At 40.0% G+C, this 17,951-nt stretch overlaps 1 long non-coding RNA gene across 1 annotated transcript in view; it reads left to right on the top strand.

Annotated features, from left to right (window-relative positions):
• LOC116836965 (uncharacterized) overlaps nt 1-17,951 on the top strand; it is a 110,442-nt gene that overhangs the window by 75,285 nt on the left and 17,206 nt on the right. Inside the window, exon 2 of the long non-coding RNA XR_004376576.2 lies at nt 4,632-4,807. This is a non-coding gene — a long non-coding RNA (uncharacterized LOC116836965). The remainder of the gene's footprint in view (nt 1-4,631; nt 4,808-17,951) is intronic.

Raw genomic sequence — 17,951 nt, forward strand, 5'->3', positions numbered from 1 at the left:
GCTTTTCCCTGTGCTAAGTGATATGGAGGCAGTAGCAGTATTCTGTTTGTGTGTTAAAGTAACATGAAAAGCAGTACTGTATTATAGTCTGGAAATTTACCTGGTTTTAGAAGTAGGCACAGGTAAAGCAGCTTGCAGTACTGTATAAATATGCAGCCATTCTCACATTTGTAAAGCTGATATTTCAGAAAAGGAAATATGGTTATTTTAAAGGGGATCCTGTCTTATGGGGATTAGTGATTTTAAACAAAAACAAACAATAAGAATGTGTCTTTCACTAGGGAAAAGTAGAAAAAATAGTTAAGATTATTTGTTAAAATCTAAGTTGTAAAACTCTTTTTTGAAATGTGAAAGCTGTCCTAGCATGAATTTATAGACGTATGCCCTGTTTCCTATAACATGCACCAGATATTCTTTTTCTCTAGATGATCATCACATTGTTGAACCCTGTCCACAACTGGGAGTGTGAACATTAAGCCCTGATCCTAGCAACCATCACCACAGTTATCTGAGTGCCTTCCATTTAAAACCAACAGCAATAGTTCACATTAGTTACAATATGAGCTGAAAGTAGAATTTAGCCAAAGCTGCAATGAATGGGTCTGTGGTAGGTGAGATACAGAAAATTATTAAAAGTATTATTTTACATGAATCCAGGTTCTGCTATTCACAGGTGCTGAGCACGCACAACTCTAGTTGAGATCAGTAGTTCAAGGCCTCTGAAAATTGAGCCCTACAGACATATAGCAATAAGCTCTAGAGACTTCATACATGTTGATGCTGTTTACCAGTCATTGTGTGTACAACATCTTGCACAAGTTGGAGGGAAAGGAAATTAGCCAGGCATACTGGGATATCCTCATACTCTTCGAAGTGTTCGAAGACTGAAATGCTGCCACCATAAACTTACTGTCACTGGGATGAGTGTATGGGTATCCAGGACTTTATTTTGTAACAGCGGGATCTACAGTGCAAGCATCAACCACCTGATGTTTCAGATGTCAGGTTTTTTTTTAATGTCATGTATATAATAGAGCCACAGATTCCTCAGCCAAGTGTTAGTTTGCATGAGAGGCACAATGTGTGTTCCAGTTGATTCAGCCTGAGACTGAGAGCCAAGGACTTCTGAGTTTTAATCCAGGTCTACCACTAACTTTCTCCCTTGGTCTCAGTTTCTCCATTTTTAAAAGGAGGCTAAAGATACCCATTTCATAGAGATATTGGGAAGGTTAATTAGTTAATAAGCAGTTAGAGGTATAAATTAGCTCTCATCTTTTTGTGTGTGTGTTCTTTGACTGACTTTTCTTGTCAGATAATTCCCAAACCAACACATGGACATTTTCTATATAAATACCATACATACCAAATACTACTATGGAATATTTTGGTATTGTGTCATCTGAGTCACATATTCTTCATCCTCAAAAAAATTAAAAATTAAAGATTGGTTATTTAGTTTCTTATGAAGTTTACATAAAAATATTCCAGCTATGAAACATATTTTTATGTGAAGAATCTCATAATAAATGTTATGGGGCAAGGCAGAGAAATAGTCCAGATTTTTTTTTAAAGGAGCTTCTTACAGGTAAATCTATTATCATAGATCTCTTCTGAAAATGAACTGAGATTATAATCTGGGATTATTGACTAGGTAAAACATCTCTAAAAATCTGTTCCCTTTTACTTCTTATGTTGTTATACACTTGGCTTTAAAGAAGATGGAGGTACCTGTTAGCAGATATAGAAGGAGTCTTAAGTTTTTCAGTAAATTAACCTGATATTGCCTTGTTCTACTTAATATTTGCCCGAATAAAGCTCATTGTAGGATTTGGGCCACAACATAGAATATACTGGTAGTTTTGCAACATGAATATAAAAAACTCAAGCCATAAAATACATGGAATTAAAATAAGTTTTCCTTCATTTTTCACAAATGGCAGTCAGTAAAAGATCTCAGGTATTTGTGGGAAAATTTCAAAATGACTAAATATACAATATGTGGTGGTGTCATAGCCATGTATGTCCCAGGATATTAAAAACAAGGTTGATGAAGTAATATCTTTTATTGGGCCAACTTCTCTTGGTGAGAGAGACAAGCTTTCAGAGCTACACAGAGCAGAAGTTGGTCCAATAAAAGGTATTACCTCACCCACCTTGAATATAAAGTACTATTTGCTGTATATTGCAAATCTTATTAGATAGACTGATTCCTATTTAAAAACATTAGGTGTCTTTTGTTATCCAAATGCTTCACCACTAGTTTGGGTGAGGGTGAGGGGTTAATAGAAAGATTTTCTAGGATAGAATTTTGGCATTTGGGGATTTAATATTTTACTGGAAATATACCAAGCAGCTTTTAACATTGGATTAATTGTCCCCTGTTGAAATACATTTTAGTACTCAACTGTGGTGCCTACCCAAATGGATAGCTAAATGTGGCTTGAGGGCTACATAATAAATGTAGTTCCTAGGTAGAGGACTTGGTGAAAAGCAGTGGTGGCCAGCCTGTGGCTCCGGAGCCGCATGCGAATCTTCAGAGGTTAATATGTGGCTCCTTGTACAGGCACCGACTCTGAGGCTGAAGCTGCAGATGCTAACTTTCCAATGTGCTGTGGGGGTGCTCTCCGCTCAACCCCTTGCTCTGCCCCAGGTCCTGCCACGACTCCACCCTTTCCCCTAATCCCCCTTCCCCAGACCGTGCCATGTCCTCCCCTCTGCCCCCTCCCCACCAGACCCTCCTGCGCACTGCAAAACATCTGGTTGCAGCAGGCGGGAGAGTGGGGAGGGAGGGGGAGGCACTGATTGGTGGGGCTGCTGCTGAGCAGGAGGGGCTGGAGTGGGGTAGCGGATGGGGGGCTGCTGATGTATGACTGTGGCTCTTTGGCAATGTTCGTTGGTAAATCCTGGCTTCTTCTCAGGCTGAGGTTGGCTACCCCTGGTGAAGAGTGCTACATTCAGAAAAACTTGGGTTAACGTTCTAAGGGATTTAGTAGATTGAAAAAAATAATTATGATAACCCCTGGATTCTTAGAAGTTCCTTGTAATTATAGGTTTACACTGAGGCAAATGTTCTTCAAAAAAGTATGTTGTTCTGGTCTGGGCAGTGGTTTCTGACAGATGTTGTTGACATACTGATGTTTTCTGCTATAGAACATGGGCCCTCTTTTTCACCAGGAGGAACAGCTCTTTTAGATATCCAGAGTATGCCGGAGAACTACTGTAAGTCTAAGGCTCTGAATCATGTCTACAAAGGATCCTACTCCTCACTGCAAAAGAGGCTTCTTGTTCTGTGGAACAGGGGCGGGGGAGGGGGGATGAGGCAGTTTGAGTCATCTTAAATGGTTTGTCCTGGCATACATTTCCTACCCATAAATTGGGTTTGGCAAAAATCAACAGTGGCAAGAAGCCTTGCATTTGTCTCAGACTAACAGCAGTTACTCTAGCCATGTAATGTTCATACCCATGTGCAGGGGGCAAAAGTGAAAATAAAATGGGGTACAATTCTGAGTGTTAAAAGACAAACACTGATTCTTTTCAAACATGTGTTGTCCCTATGTCCTGTACATTTTTTAAAGAGTTATAGATAGCTGTGATCGCCAATATTTTTTGGGTTGCCAATTAGACTTGTAGATTTCTTACAAACTATTCCTTTTTTGTGGAACAAAACCTTAAAATCACAATAAATGAAGAATTAATTGTTAGTGTCTAGTCCTTAAGTTGTATGAATAATAGAAATTGTACTGAAGGAAGACAGGAGAAGTAGAGTTGGTTGTCACTGATTATTTTACATATTTAAATTACTCTGTATTTTTCAAGTTGAGGTGAGTGAACTGATACATAAATCGAGGAGGGGTTACATGTTTTCCTTTGCTTTGAAAATCTCAACTTCAGAGTTGTGGGGTGGGGGGTAAGAGAGAAATTTTATTTTAAAAATGATATTTAATTAAAGTTGTCTCACAATTGACTGGAAAAGCTTGTTTTAATTTTATTTTAGAAAATAGACATTGGTGGGGACAGAGAATGAGTTGAGATAGTGGATATGTAAACCAAATCTCGGTATGAGGATTTAATTGAATATGTGACAGACTAGTCTAGTTCTGTGTGTCCCTGTGAGGCGAGGGGGTTTCCTGCTGTAAAGCACTTGCAGTGTTCAGCCTGGGCGTTTTCAATTTGAGCTTGCTGCTTTTTTTTTTTTTTTTCTTACTCAATGAGTGTCCTTTATTTAACCCCGTCGATTCATAAAGTTCTCTGCGGTGCAATTGGGACTGCCCTGTCATATGACTAAGCCTGTGATTGGTCAGCAGCTAATTGGCGGTTCCCTATAAGAACTCCGTGCATTAGAGCTAACTGAAGCTTTCCTCTCTTCCACTGCTGAATTACACGTAGATTGTAACTCTGAGATTAGAGTGATTCAGCAACATGTGATAACAAAGTTATCAGTGCTGTGGGTTTGGCCAAGCTGTTGACAGACAATAAAGCCTGCTGAAGCCAACTTGGATTAATGAGCGTCACCTATGAACTGGTAACTGTCACACTGAGAATGTTTACTGTATAAGAAGAATGCTGTTTAAAATCTTTGCCAGGAACGTGTATGGACTTATCCTTTTTATTTCTTCTCTGTTTTGTCACAGGAATGAAATGCTGATAGCTCCTTACTTTGGAGAGTGACTGAAAGAAAACAGATCATTCATACAGTTTACAACAAAGGCATTTTATAATCTGATTTGTCTAGTTGTGATGAAGAATTTTAGTTAATGGAAGCTGCAGCAGTCTGTCACCAGGAAATATACTGCTTTATTCAGAATGGGTAAGTGTGAAATGACATTGCCTACTAATGGATATCATCTGTTCCATGTTATAATTACAAAATTGCTTGCAGATTCCTAGGAGTGTAACTAAGATAACTTGGAAAAAACACAAACCTGGTTACTCAGTCTAAAGTTAAATATAAATTTGAAAATGGCTTTTTGGGGCTTGGAGGGAATGTTTAACTCACTTTTATTTTTTTCTAAAGGGAGAAGTTTACTAAACTATTCTAGGAACTATGGATAAAGTGAATTTAATGCATATGGTTGTGATGTTCCTTTTAGATAGTTACTTTTAACAATGAAATCTTTGATTCTTAATAAAGGGTGCAAATAAAAACTTTTCATCAACGTAATGTTTAGTAAATGTAGAGCTTGATGACTCAGGTAAAATGGGGAGGCTACTTACCTCAACTACTAGTTATATATTTTTACCAGAAATTGGTATGTATATAAAATGAGATTTTTAAAACTCTGTTTCATTAGTTACTACTTGATTGATTTGGCATGATCATAACACAAAATATGGTCTGACTGTCTAATTTAATAAATAAGGAGACATGATATTCCATACCTGTCACTTGATTAATTAGTACATACTCCTTTTATTTCCTAAGAGAGAACTAAAATTTAGCCTGAACAAATTGAATCCTATGAATCCACCTAGTCTTGTAATAATCACAACCAGTATTTGGAAGAAAAAAAAAAAGTTAGTTGTACTTTTAAGTGTTGTCAGAATGTCCTCAAATGAGGACAAAAATAAAAAGCTACAGTGGGATTTTGAGACTGGTTTCACTTCTTTCAGTGGCTATCAATGCCTTCTTAATACTGCCTTAAAAAGGAGGGGTAGAGGGCGTTAGATGGTAGAAGGATGGCTATTTTATTGTCTAAATTGTTCAAACACTTTTCTTTATTTCCTAATACAATGTTCGGAAGCTCTTTGAACAATACTTTTCATAAAAATAGAACTCAAGGTTGCTGAGTAGCTAAATTTATTGCAAAAATTAGCAGGAAACGTCTAATAAGAGGAGCAATAAAAAGAATAGACTTTAAAATAAGAATGTCTTTTAAGGGCAGTGTTCCCTAGCGAATAAGGAAGAATGTGACCCAACCTTTGCAATCAGATTCTTTTTCTTAGTTAAGGTGTGGCCAGACAACACCTGGAAAAATGCTAGTTGTTAGCCTTAAGAAATCTGTGTTTAGAGGTTCTATATTCTCTTTGAAAATCATGAAATATCTATAGTTAGGAACATTTCACTTATTAATCTGCTAATTAATATTTCATAATAATCCAACAAATGCAGGAAGTTAAAATTCTGCCACTAGCACTTTCCCCTCCCCAAATAACTCATACTAAGATATTTGAAGCCTAAAAAATACTATTTTAATGGATTTGTCTGTCTTTAACCTAATGACCTACCCGCATCCCTTTTGGTTTCATCACCTGTTCTGAAATACTTGTGTGAGTGAAGACTGGCTGACTGATTCAGACAAAATGGAAATATCAGAAACTAAATAAGCATGTCCCTCTTTAGATCATGTCTGTTACTTTTCTTTTGTTTTGTGACATACTGTTAACTCTTTGCAGTTTAAAATGTAAGCTTTTTATGAATAAAGTGTGAAATCTCTCACACAACCACATTTTACCCTACTTCTGGTGGTGTATGTTTACTGTCTAATTTTCGTTAAGGTAACTAAACTAATGAAAATATTTACAGATGCTATAAAAAGAAAATCCTCTGGATGGTTGTATTGTGCAAAACTAAAAAGAGCACTTCCATCTTGAAAATAAACTTTGCTAAATATGTCAATAACTACATTTGTAGGTTAAATTCTCCCACAGGTGCTTAGGTACTGTGGGGAGTGGATAGAAGTATCTACATACATACAATTATTGGTTTTTTAGTTTTAAGATTTAAGTTGACATATGCAAATTATATAAACTACTAAAAGTAATTTTTTCTGTGGGAAGGGGTATATAGAGAATAAAGAGAGGGCATTTCCATCACAAGCATAAAGATTATTCGGGGCATCCAAAGAATCAAAATATTGTTTCCATGGCAACAGTGTGCATCTAAAGTACTCGGTTTGGCAATATCACTAAAAACTACAGACCTCCAAAAGTAGTTTGTCATTAGATTTCGGGGAGGGAAGCAGTGCTTGCCTAGGATGCATTCCATAATGCACAGCTCTTCTGAATAGTGTTGTCTGGAAGTGCCAGGTCAAAATAAATTCTGGGCTGCTTCCACCCCATGTAACTTCATTATTTTGTTTAGGGTCATAAAGCATGTGAGTGAACTCAGAATTTGGCCCCTTTTTCACTAGGACAAAAATTGCTTTCCTTGCAAGTTCAGTTTGTAAGGCTGGGGTGGGGGGAGTCATTTTAAGAGCTGGAAGTTCCACAGGTCTGGGGGGGGGGGGGTGTGTGTGTGTGTGTGTGTGTAAAATATTTCCAGTGGGTACAACTTGAACTGGTTAGACTATGTAAGTCATTTCAACATCTCAATAGATTTTCCTTAATGTATGGTTCTGGAGGAATGTTCTTGGTAGCAATATGGTACAGCGCTTTAGAGAACATTAGTCATTTTCCCAGAAATGACATTAGAGGTTCCTGTGCACTTGTAGATAGTCCTAACTCAAGGAAACTGTATAGGGAGGTTCCATCCTTTCTAGCCTTAAAGATCTCTATTATATATTTTTTTTCCAAAAAGAGAGAAAAAGCTTAACCCTAGACTTGTTCATCTGTGCTCTTGTCCTCAGTAGCAATGTCCCTTTTTACAGTTTTCCCTCTGTTTTAAGTCTGAAAATTGTATATTCTAAAGTGAAAATAATTCTGTATAAATATAATTTCAGTACAGAAATATTTTGTTCACTCAGCTGTAAGCTGAATACTGTAGACTATAATTATGCACCTTTAACTGTCAGAAACCCACTATAAAATAACTGAAGAGGTTCTCCCTTGGGGGTGATTATTCCATTGTGTTTGCTTTGATTTGTTCTGAAAAGTTGTTTATCACAGCAAGAGCTCAAAAGCTGACTTAGTGTCACTTTTTTGCTTAGGGATATGAGAGAGGAAAAGAAACCCGTTTCAAACTTAGAATATAAAAAATAGTTGTCTGTCAATAAAAGATAACATATCTCAGCATTGCATATTTAAGTTTTAATAATTTGAGTTAAAAAAACATCAATGTATTGGGGAAAATCTGTGTTAAACACTTCTGAATCTTCATGTAATTGCTGATGTTCTTATTGTAAATATGGACACTTCTGTTTATAATGCTAAAACATATCAGGTATGTTGACAGCTGTCTCACACACAGTGCCCAATGCTGACAAAAATTGGCCAGTGGCATAGATTTCCAACTACTTGATTCATTGTTACAGATAGAAGCATGTATGAAAAAAAGGTCCCTCAAAAGAGGTTTTACAGAAAATTGAGTAGTCACAGGTAGGTAAGAGATAAAGATCTTTTATGGATGGAGACTGATTGTTCTTGCTCTTTCTCTCAAAGTTCAGGAATAAATGAATTGTAGAAGTTTAGTATGGTGCCACAAGTATCTGTAGTAGCTTAGGAAATGATGGTCAATAATTAGATTGAGCCTGAAAAAAAAAGATGAACAATGAGGTGACAAAAATTTGAAGAGCACACCATTAGTTATATAAATTGAAGCTAGTAAGGAACTTCTGAAGGACCGAACCAAAATTAGGTGCCTGGGCAACATATCAGAAGAAATTCAGTATAAACAGGGTCAGGTAATGCACTTTGGAAAAAACCATTGAACTATTTGTTCACATAGTTGGGTTCTAAATTAACTACAAGCAGGGAGGTGCAAGAAACAGATAAAGCGCACTGAAGGACAGTGAAAGGCTGAAAAGTAAAAATATTAGTACTGTATAGTTTAGAACAGGGGTTGGCAACCTCTGGCACGCAGCTCACCAGAGTAAGCACCCTGGTGGGCCAGGCCAGTTTGTTTACCTGCCGCGTCAGCAAGTTCAGCCAATCATGGCTCCCACTGGCCACGGTTCGCTGTCCCAGGCCAATGGGGGCAGCGGGAAGCCACGGCCTGCACATCCCTTGCCTGTGCTGCTTCTCGCCACTCCCATTGGCCTAGGATGGCAAACTGTGGCCAGTCAGGGAGGGATAGCTCAGTGGTTTGAGCATTGGCCTGCTAAACCCAGGGTTATGAGTTCAGTCCTTGAGGGGGCCACTTAGGGGTCTGGGGCAAAAATCAGTACTTAGTCCTGCTAGTGAAGGTAGGGGGCTGGACTCAATCACATTTCAAGGTCTCTTCCAGTTTTAGGAGATTGGTATATCTCCTATTATTATTATTATGGGAGCTGCGGTCCGTCGAACCTGCTGATGCGGCAGGTAAACAAACTGGTCTGGCCCGCCAGGGTGCTTACCGTGGCGAGCCGCGTGCCAGAGGTTGCCGACCCCTGGTTTACAAGAAAGGCAAATGAAGTAATAGAAATATATAGAATAATGAATGGTAAAAAGATTACTGGGGAATGCCTATTTCATTGTGTCACAATACAAAAGACATAATACAACCCCTAAGTGCTGGGATTAGGAGAAAACTTCTCCAGTAAGTGTAATTGTCCATTATGAAGTATTTATACCATTTAATGAAGCAACCAGTACTATCCACTGTGACGCAGGATATTGGACTATTAGGCTGATCCAATATGATTCAGATATTTGTGAGTTTGGAGTTTAGTTTCTCTCCATAAAATGACAATATGTACCTACTTTTGTAAAGTCCTTTGGACATTTCTGGTTGAAACATGCTAGATATACGTGAAGCTATTTATTGCTATAACAGATATCGTTTCAGTGTTTATAATCTCCATTTAAATGACTCTGGTCATTGACACGTCAGAAATTAAGCAGTTCTAGCATGATAATGAAGTTTGGTTGCTATTAATATTATCTTGGCAAGAGACTACTACTCCCATTAAGAAACTGTACTTTTCCACAAATGCCACGCGTGCACAGAGTGAAACTGAGCCTTTGGGCCCTGTCTTGAAATCGATCCAGACACAGCTTTAGTCAATGGGATTTCTGTGTGGATCAGTGATGGGACTGGGCCCAAAGGATTGTTTTTTTGGCTGGCATTCCCAAACTATTTTGGAGAAAGAAAGCAGTTTGGTTTCTGAATGTGTGAATGGTGGGTTCCATTAGTAGCGGTAAGAAAACTACTATCTGTGTTCCTGTATCAGATAGTAAGTGATGTACCTATTCACTTGTATTTCTGTGAATGGTAGTTATTCACTATCAAACTGTTGATTTCAGATCTGCTTCATATTATGTAAAAATCACACTGGCCTTCTTTATGGTAACTTCATATTTAAACTACATCTTTATAAATCTTATACTCTATCTAATACACATTGCAATGGCTTTTTGCATGTTTTTAGGTCTGTCTTTGCACATTGAAGTATGCTTTTTTGAAAAGTCGGTAGCTATTTGCCTTAAGACTTACCTGTTTCATAGGTATCATATATCAGATGATTCATTTTCCTTCTCCATCAGAAATATCTACTAAAAATAGGTGCATAATGCTGCACAAGCATTTCCAATTACCTTTGTCATGGTGAAACATTGTAGAAATTAATGCTTATTTTAAAAGCAGCATCTGGTCTAAATTTTGCTGCCAACTGTTCACACTTAAGGTAAACTTTGCAGTCTGGGTAATTTATGAATAATCAAATATTTGTATTTTAGTAGTCTTCTTTTGCTGACCCTATCTAACAAGCACTTGATTTGGCACTGAATATGAAATGGTTTCTGTCAACAAAAAATTAGCCTTGTTTCCCCCTTGAAAAGAGTTTTGTGTTTTTTCTACTCAGATTGGCAAAAAAGTTTAAAGTAAAAGCAAATTACAATAGAGCTAAGGATGTTTAAACACCACACCACTGATAGTCTTCCAAGAATAATCAATATTTTCACAATACTGGAAATAGTATTTAGGGTAAGGAGTGTTTCTTCCTGACAGATGCAGCATGATATTCTGACACTGAAATTCCTGAACATTATGCACCCAGGACAGGAGGGAGGCACTGAGCATTGGCCTGCTAAACCCAGGGTTATGAGTTCAGCCCTTGAGGGGGGCCACTTAGGAATCTGGGGTAACAATCAGTACTTGGTTCTGCTAGTGAAGGCAGGGGGCTGGACTTTATGACCTTTCAGGATCCCTTCCAGTTCTCTCCATATATCATCATTATTTATTATTTTATTTAGACGTATATGCTCCAGAATGGGATAAACAGCCTTAATAAATGGCAGCAGTAAGACAGTCTTGCTGTTACATAAAGGGCAAATGTCTCCCCCAGCCTTCTGAAAATACAAGGGAAGAAGCAGTCCTGCTAGCTGGACAGCAGAGATGAGGCATGACCCAATATGTTGGGGGAATTCCCTGCCATTGCATACACACAGAGTTTGTCCCCCACAGGTTTCTTTTCTTTCCCCTGCAGAAGGTGACAGGGAAGCTGCAAGACCTGTCGCATGCCCCTCCCCAGGAGCACGGGTGCGTCATTTCAGGTGTCCAGCCAGCCAGTGGGTGAGGGGGTGGTCAGAGCTGGGGATGCCGTGGCCGGTAGTTCTTACCCTGCGCTGGGCTCAGCTGCTCGTCCTGGTTGGGCTGGGGGCAGGAGAGGACAAACTTCCTCCTCCCCTGCAAAGAGCAGCCCACTCGCTGAAACCTCCCCAGCTGCAGGAAGCTCTGTTCCCATCACTCATCAGCCATGGGGGACGAGGGTCACTGTATGGGGAGCTGCTCTCCCATCCACCCAAGCCCTGTTCTTCTGGACCTCCTCATATCCAGATCCCACTCTGTCAAGCTGTACCCCCACCACTGAGTCCCTTGCACCTGGAGCCCCGCTGCACCAAGCCCCTCTCCCAGCCCTGGGCCCCCTCCCCTGCATCCAGACCCCATCCCCTGCACCCAAACCACCCACTGCACTTGAACCTCCACCCTGACGAGCCCCAACCCCCTGCACCTGGATTCCCACCCCACTGAGCCCCAACCAGCTCCACCCCTTCAACACCCATTTTCCCACCACCCGAACCCCTCCACTGAGCCCCCCCACACCCAAACTCCTCCTGCCGAGCCCCATCTCTCCACACCCAGATCTCACCCCACTTGATGAGTCCCAACCATCATCACCTGTACTCCTCTTCAGATTCCAATTCCCCCTGCACCCAGAACCTCCCAACAAGCTCCTGTGCACCTAGAGTCCTCTTCCTCGCCCCCCACACCTGGACCCACACTGAGCCACTCACACCCAGACTGCCCCACACAGAACCCTCTCACTCCACACCTGGATCCCTCCACACTTGGATTCTGCCAGGCTTAGCCTGCCTGACCCACACCTGGATCAGGGGGGCCATGGCTGGGCATGAGTGCAAGAATCCATCCTTCTCGCTTCCTATATTGCTGTGTCTGGGGCAGAGGTGCAGCGCCTTGGGGTGTTTCTGGGGTGGGGCAGGCCTGGCACAGCTTCACCACCATGTCCAGTGTGGGGGCTGCAGGGTGATCTCTTCCCTTCTTGTAGCCAGTGGCCTGTGCTCCCCACTGCCATGCTGCAGCCTCCGCATTTATTTATTGATAAATAAAATATGCAGAACTTTACAGAATTTTAAAATATTGTGTGTAGAAATTTATTTATTTGGGTGCAGAATTTCCTCAGGAGTAACCTTAGGAGAAGTGGAATACCTGGCCAACTCAGTCCCCTCAGTAACTACATAAAGAACTGAGGGACAAGGATAGAAGGCAGACAGTTTGGCTTTGTAGGAATATGTTTCGCTTCCTTTAGAGTTTCAAGTGAGTCCAAAATGTACAAGCTAAAGGGAACGGTGAACCGAGCTCTTGCAAACCCAAACTCACTAAGTTTAGTTAGCTGAAGAATCGATAAAACCAGTAGACTTTTCATAGGTTGAACTGTACATACATCATCAAATAATGTCGTTCAGCTCTTAAAACTTGTTGCTCTTGTTTGTTTTATCTGAATGCTACAAGTCATATGATAAAATAATTGGCTGTAGATTTAATCCACATAAATATTGATAATAAAGGCAAGATTTCCAGGACCATTACTCATTGTTTTAGAAAATGGATGTACACATACACCTCTTCCTCAATATAATGCTGTCCTCAGGAGCCAAACATTTTTACCGTGTTATAGGTGAAACCGCATTATATCGAACTTGCTTTGATCCACCGGAGTCCGCAGCCCGGCCCCCCTTAAACCCCCCCCGGAGCACTGCTTTACCGTGTTATATCTGAATTCCTATTATATCGGGTTGCGTTATATCGAGGTAGAGGTGTACTTATATTTTCAATATTTATTTTAAAATTATGTTTGAAGGTAACCATGCTAGAGTTACTTGAGTGAAACATTCCCATTTTCTGTTCTGGTCAGTAAAATGTTGTGGACCTGAGAAAAACCAAACAGTATATTCTGCTGATGACTATTGGCACTTCGAGTGCTTACCAATATTAACTAATAGGCACTTCAACTACCAATAATAACATGCTGCTGAAGCTGAGCTGAAATTGTTGATGAGGGGAAAGTCCACCAGAATAATTTGTCTAGACAAGGGGATAGTGTAGCAGAGATCCACCTTCCTCATAAGAGACTGTTGGGAGTTAAAAAGGCAACTCTCCTTAGATCTTCAAACAGCTATAGGAAATGTAGCTTTAAATTAATCACATCTACTAACAGGAAGTTTATATGAGAGCTGGAGTCCCCTGGTAAAAATCCTAGCAACCTTCCACTTCTTAGAAGAAAGGAGTGCTATGGAGTGTGGAGATGTTGAACTGTCTTATCAAGACATTGTTACTGAATCTCACTTGTGGGGCTTCTACCGTTGATTATAAATCTATCTCTGTCTAGAAAGGTTTTCTATTAAGTGCCTAAGACACTTTTTGGGTGCTTAAGAATAGGTAACAGTAGGTTTAGTCTTTTAGTTAGTAGGTGTCTGGTAGAACTTCCAATGCCTAGCTGAGGTGCAGTCTCATTAGCACATCAAGCTAATTGTTGGTAAGTCTCAACAGGTGAGTGTGTCTTGTGGCTTGAACAGGGAACTGGAAGTCAGGTGATCTGGATTCTTTTCCCACTCCGCCACTGACCTGTTGTAGTATTGGGGTAAATCTCTTGTTGGACACTAGAGTGGGATTTTTAAGGGAATGGGGCACTGAATTTCCATTGACCTTCAAGGGCTGTTGGGTGTCTACCTCACTTCACTATTAAAGGTTAGGATTTTCAAAAGGGAACAAAATGGCCTCTCATATCGAACCCTCTACTGATTAAATCAAGATCACCAATTTATTTTAGGTAGATTATGCTGGATAATTGTATTATTTAGATACTGTATTTAGTTATCAGCACTTAGATTCTGACTTAGAAATATTTAAAATAGAATCTCTGTGATTCATTTTTCCCATTTTCAAAATGAGGAGAATTCTGCTAGATAGCATTTTGAAAGTTGCTCAGCAAATGTACAGTAACTTCTCATGTAACTTTGTTGTTATGTTCCTGAAAAATGCTACTTTAAGCAAAACGATGTTAAGCAAATCCAATTTCCCCATAAGTATAAATGTAAAAAGGGGGAGGTTAGATTCCAGGGAAATATTTTCTACAGACAGACGGACAGACAGGTGCGTGCGCGCGCGCACACACACACACACACACACTGTGAGTTTTAAACAAAAAATACTGTGCACAGCAATGATGATTGTGAAGCTTGGTTGAGGTGGTGGAGTGAGAGGGTGGAATATTTCCTAGTGAATGCCTTACTGCTAAATGATGAACTAGTACTCCGCTGAGCCCTGAAGGTTTAACACAAATGCTTTTAAAACAAAGTTTTTTGCTGAATAGGCAGCACAAATGGAGGGAGGAGACACAGCATGGCAGTGGCTGCAAACATTCCCTGTGGAAACTGAACGAGATGATGACCCCATGCTATCCCACTGGAGCGCACCACTCCCTCCACTTTCCAAAGTGGGGGAGGGAGGTGAGAGAGAGACAGTGACACACATCTTGTGTGTGTGTGTGAGAGAGAGAGAGACGCGCATTGCCCCTTTAGGTACACTGACTCTACTCTAAGTACACTGTCCTTTTAAGTAGATCAGCAAGCTGAGACAGCTGCTGCTGCCAGCAAGCTCCCTCCATCCTGAGCTCTGTTATGTCCTGCCCCTGCTCTGTGGAGATGGGGTACAGGAGCAGGGGGGAGTGGGACACCCTGACATCAGTACCTTTCTTCCCCTACACTTCCTGCACAACAAACAGGAGGCTTCCGGAAGCAGCTCCAAGGCAGAGGGCAGGAGCACCACATGGCAGTGTGGGGAGGGACACCTGAACTGCCTGGCAATTGATAGCCTGCTGGGTGATTGCCGCACAGGAAACTCAAGGGGGCTGTCGGTCCACCCTGGTTCCAAGCCTCGACCAGTTAGCTCCAATGGGCTGCTGCTCCTGCAAGCAGTGGACAGCAGGCGGCTGCCAAACAATGTTATAAGGGAGCATTGCACAACTTTAAACGAGCATGTTCTCTAATAGATCAACAACGTAACAATGAAACAACATTAACTGGGATGAGGTTAAGTGAGGAGTTACTGTAGTTAGTTATTGTCATACCAGTTAAACTACACTGTTACCAGTCTTTTTTACAGTTTAGAAACTGCAGCTAACAGAATGCTGCAGGTCTTGTACAAGGCAGTGGTTTTGTTGCTGTTACTACTGTAACCTGGGCAAGAGGAAGTCTGGCCTTCATATGCTGAAACTGAACTGTTTTGTCACAAATGACTGTTGTGCATAACAGGGCAGAAGTGAGCCTTTGTGCCCAGTTCCGCCTTTAATCTCTACATAACTTTAGTCAATGGAAATTGTGTGTACTGATGTCAACATCAAGCCCAAAGGCATGGGGGCTTTTACTGGACCTTTCAAACTTCTTTCTGGTTTTTTTTGGAGGGGAGTGAAGAGAGAAGAAAGCAGTTCAGCTTTTAAATGTGAAAGGTGAGGTTTCTCCTTACCCTGGTTACATTACTAATACCAGTAAAACTACTCTGGACGTTACCTTGATGGTAAGAGAGCCACAAAAGAAAACTCTTTATGACCATTGTTCTCTCCAGACACTTCCTTGTTAATAATAAGTCATTTGGGGAGCTACTTATGTCAGAGATTCCTTTGAAAAAGAGCTTGCATATAATGAATGGCCTGGGTGTTTTACAGAGCACTATACTGAAAAACTTAAGTGCAAAGGAAGAAGACATTTTTGATGAGAAACCCATAAATGGATGAACAAACAATTTTGCTCCTTTTTAATGTAAATACAAATGAAGGTTTTTTAATAAGTTGAACTATGTTAAAGTTACCTTAACAGTTGTAATATGGTTTATTGCATTAATTGCAACCACTTTGCGTTGTGTACTTTCAACTACTTTTTGGTCTTTCGTCACTTCTTAAACATTTCAGTCTGAAGTGTAACAGATCCATCCAAATTAAGGATATGCAATCCTTTGGTACAAGATCAGCATCTGATTCTACAACATGAGCATACACATCAACTAAAAAGTACCCATTGCGGACCAGACTATCAGGCGAGAAGGTCAGGAGGGAAAACCAGATAAATGTTCATAAAGTGAATAAATATTTTAAACAAATCTGGTCAAAAACCTTAACAGTTCCTTTTGAAAAAGGCTGTAGGACCAAAATCATCAAGATTTTATATTTCTGTTATGCCAGAGATATTTTTAAAGATGTACATATTCTTAATTCAGATTAGACTCGAGCAAAGGGGGATTGGTGAATATTTGGGTGGCATGAGTTCTCTTAAAAAATTAGTTTCTCTCCTTGAACCTGGTATTATTTGCATCATACAATTGCTTTTGGATTCTTCCTATGGCATATGTTCAATCCTCTGGAGTTTTGTTGGTGTTTAAAACCAGAATATGCATTTTATGTTTTTAGAGTTTTCAAGTACAAATTCCTATAATTTACATGGCTTCTTCTAGAAAGTAGGCAACAGACACCATGATTAAGAACAACACACCCTCTCTATTGTGATGCTTTCCAGGGAAATGATTCAGTGCTCTTTAGTGGCTTAAACAATGGATTAATGGCACACCTATTTTGTGGAAAGTAAATTTTAAATGGGATGCCTGTTTTCTGCAAGTCCATAAAAGATGTGAATTGATATGTGGTAGTGGGTTCTCCATTGTATGGAGATTTGTTCACTGCATGGTATTTCCTTGCTCTATTATAACTGCTAAATGAGTCACCTTAACAGGGATGTGATTTGTTAAATACTTAGTTTTAAAATAATTCAGGAAATGAAAGTGTACCTTGCAGCATAATATATTCCTAGGAGTCTCTCTGATAATCTGAGCAACTGTTGAAACGGTAGATTTCATTCACAGCATGCCAGTTAAGTGAACTTCACTGTATATACTTTTTTTTTCATGTTAGGCATAGCTACATAGGCAAAAAAGCTAATTTCTCCTTATCGCTGGGTTTGTGGTATCCTCAGTCCATGTATTCAGTTGTTGCTCTGATGTGCAAATACAATAATAAAAGAAAGAGGGGATTATACTCTCCTCCACCCTCCATGTGTTGTATAAGAGATGCTCACTGTGGGGAGGGAGTTGTATGTTCACATGGGCACATACATTCTGCATCTATATAGCAACATTGTACCCTGTCTGTGCATAGAGTGTCTTTGAGTACTTGATTGCACAGTTGATCAGTATAAATGCATTTTGGCTGCCTTATATTCCTGCCCCATATCCTGGGCTGTACTCTCCAGACTGATTATGCAGTGAATGGGGCACAGCAAAATGAGTCAGTTCCTGTTCTTTTGGCTGAAGCTTCATTAGGAGTTCTCAAGAAAAAATTTAGAATGTGGATGTGGTCAACATAGTCATTTTCCAGGCATCTCAAAGGAAACCCACATCAACTGTGAATGTGAACTTTGAACTTATATCCCTCCAGTAACAGAAGTGGGGATGCATTTGATGGGAATATTCACTTGTGGCCCTCACCCAATGTCACACACTGCAGATTTTATATAGAAATAATTCTTAATACCTGATCTAGATTGTAACTTTCAAGATAGGTATCAACTACATAGCATTATCTCTTTCAAAAACA

Source organism: Chelonoidis abingdonii, chromosome 1 (assembly GCF_003597395.2).
Source record: "Chelonoidis abingdonii isolate Lonesome George chromosome 1, CheloAbing_2.0, whole genome shotgun sequence".
Lineage (NCBI taxonomy): Eukaryota > Metazoa > Chordata > Testudines > Testudinidae > Chelonoidis > Chelonoidis abingdonii.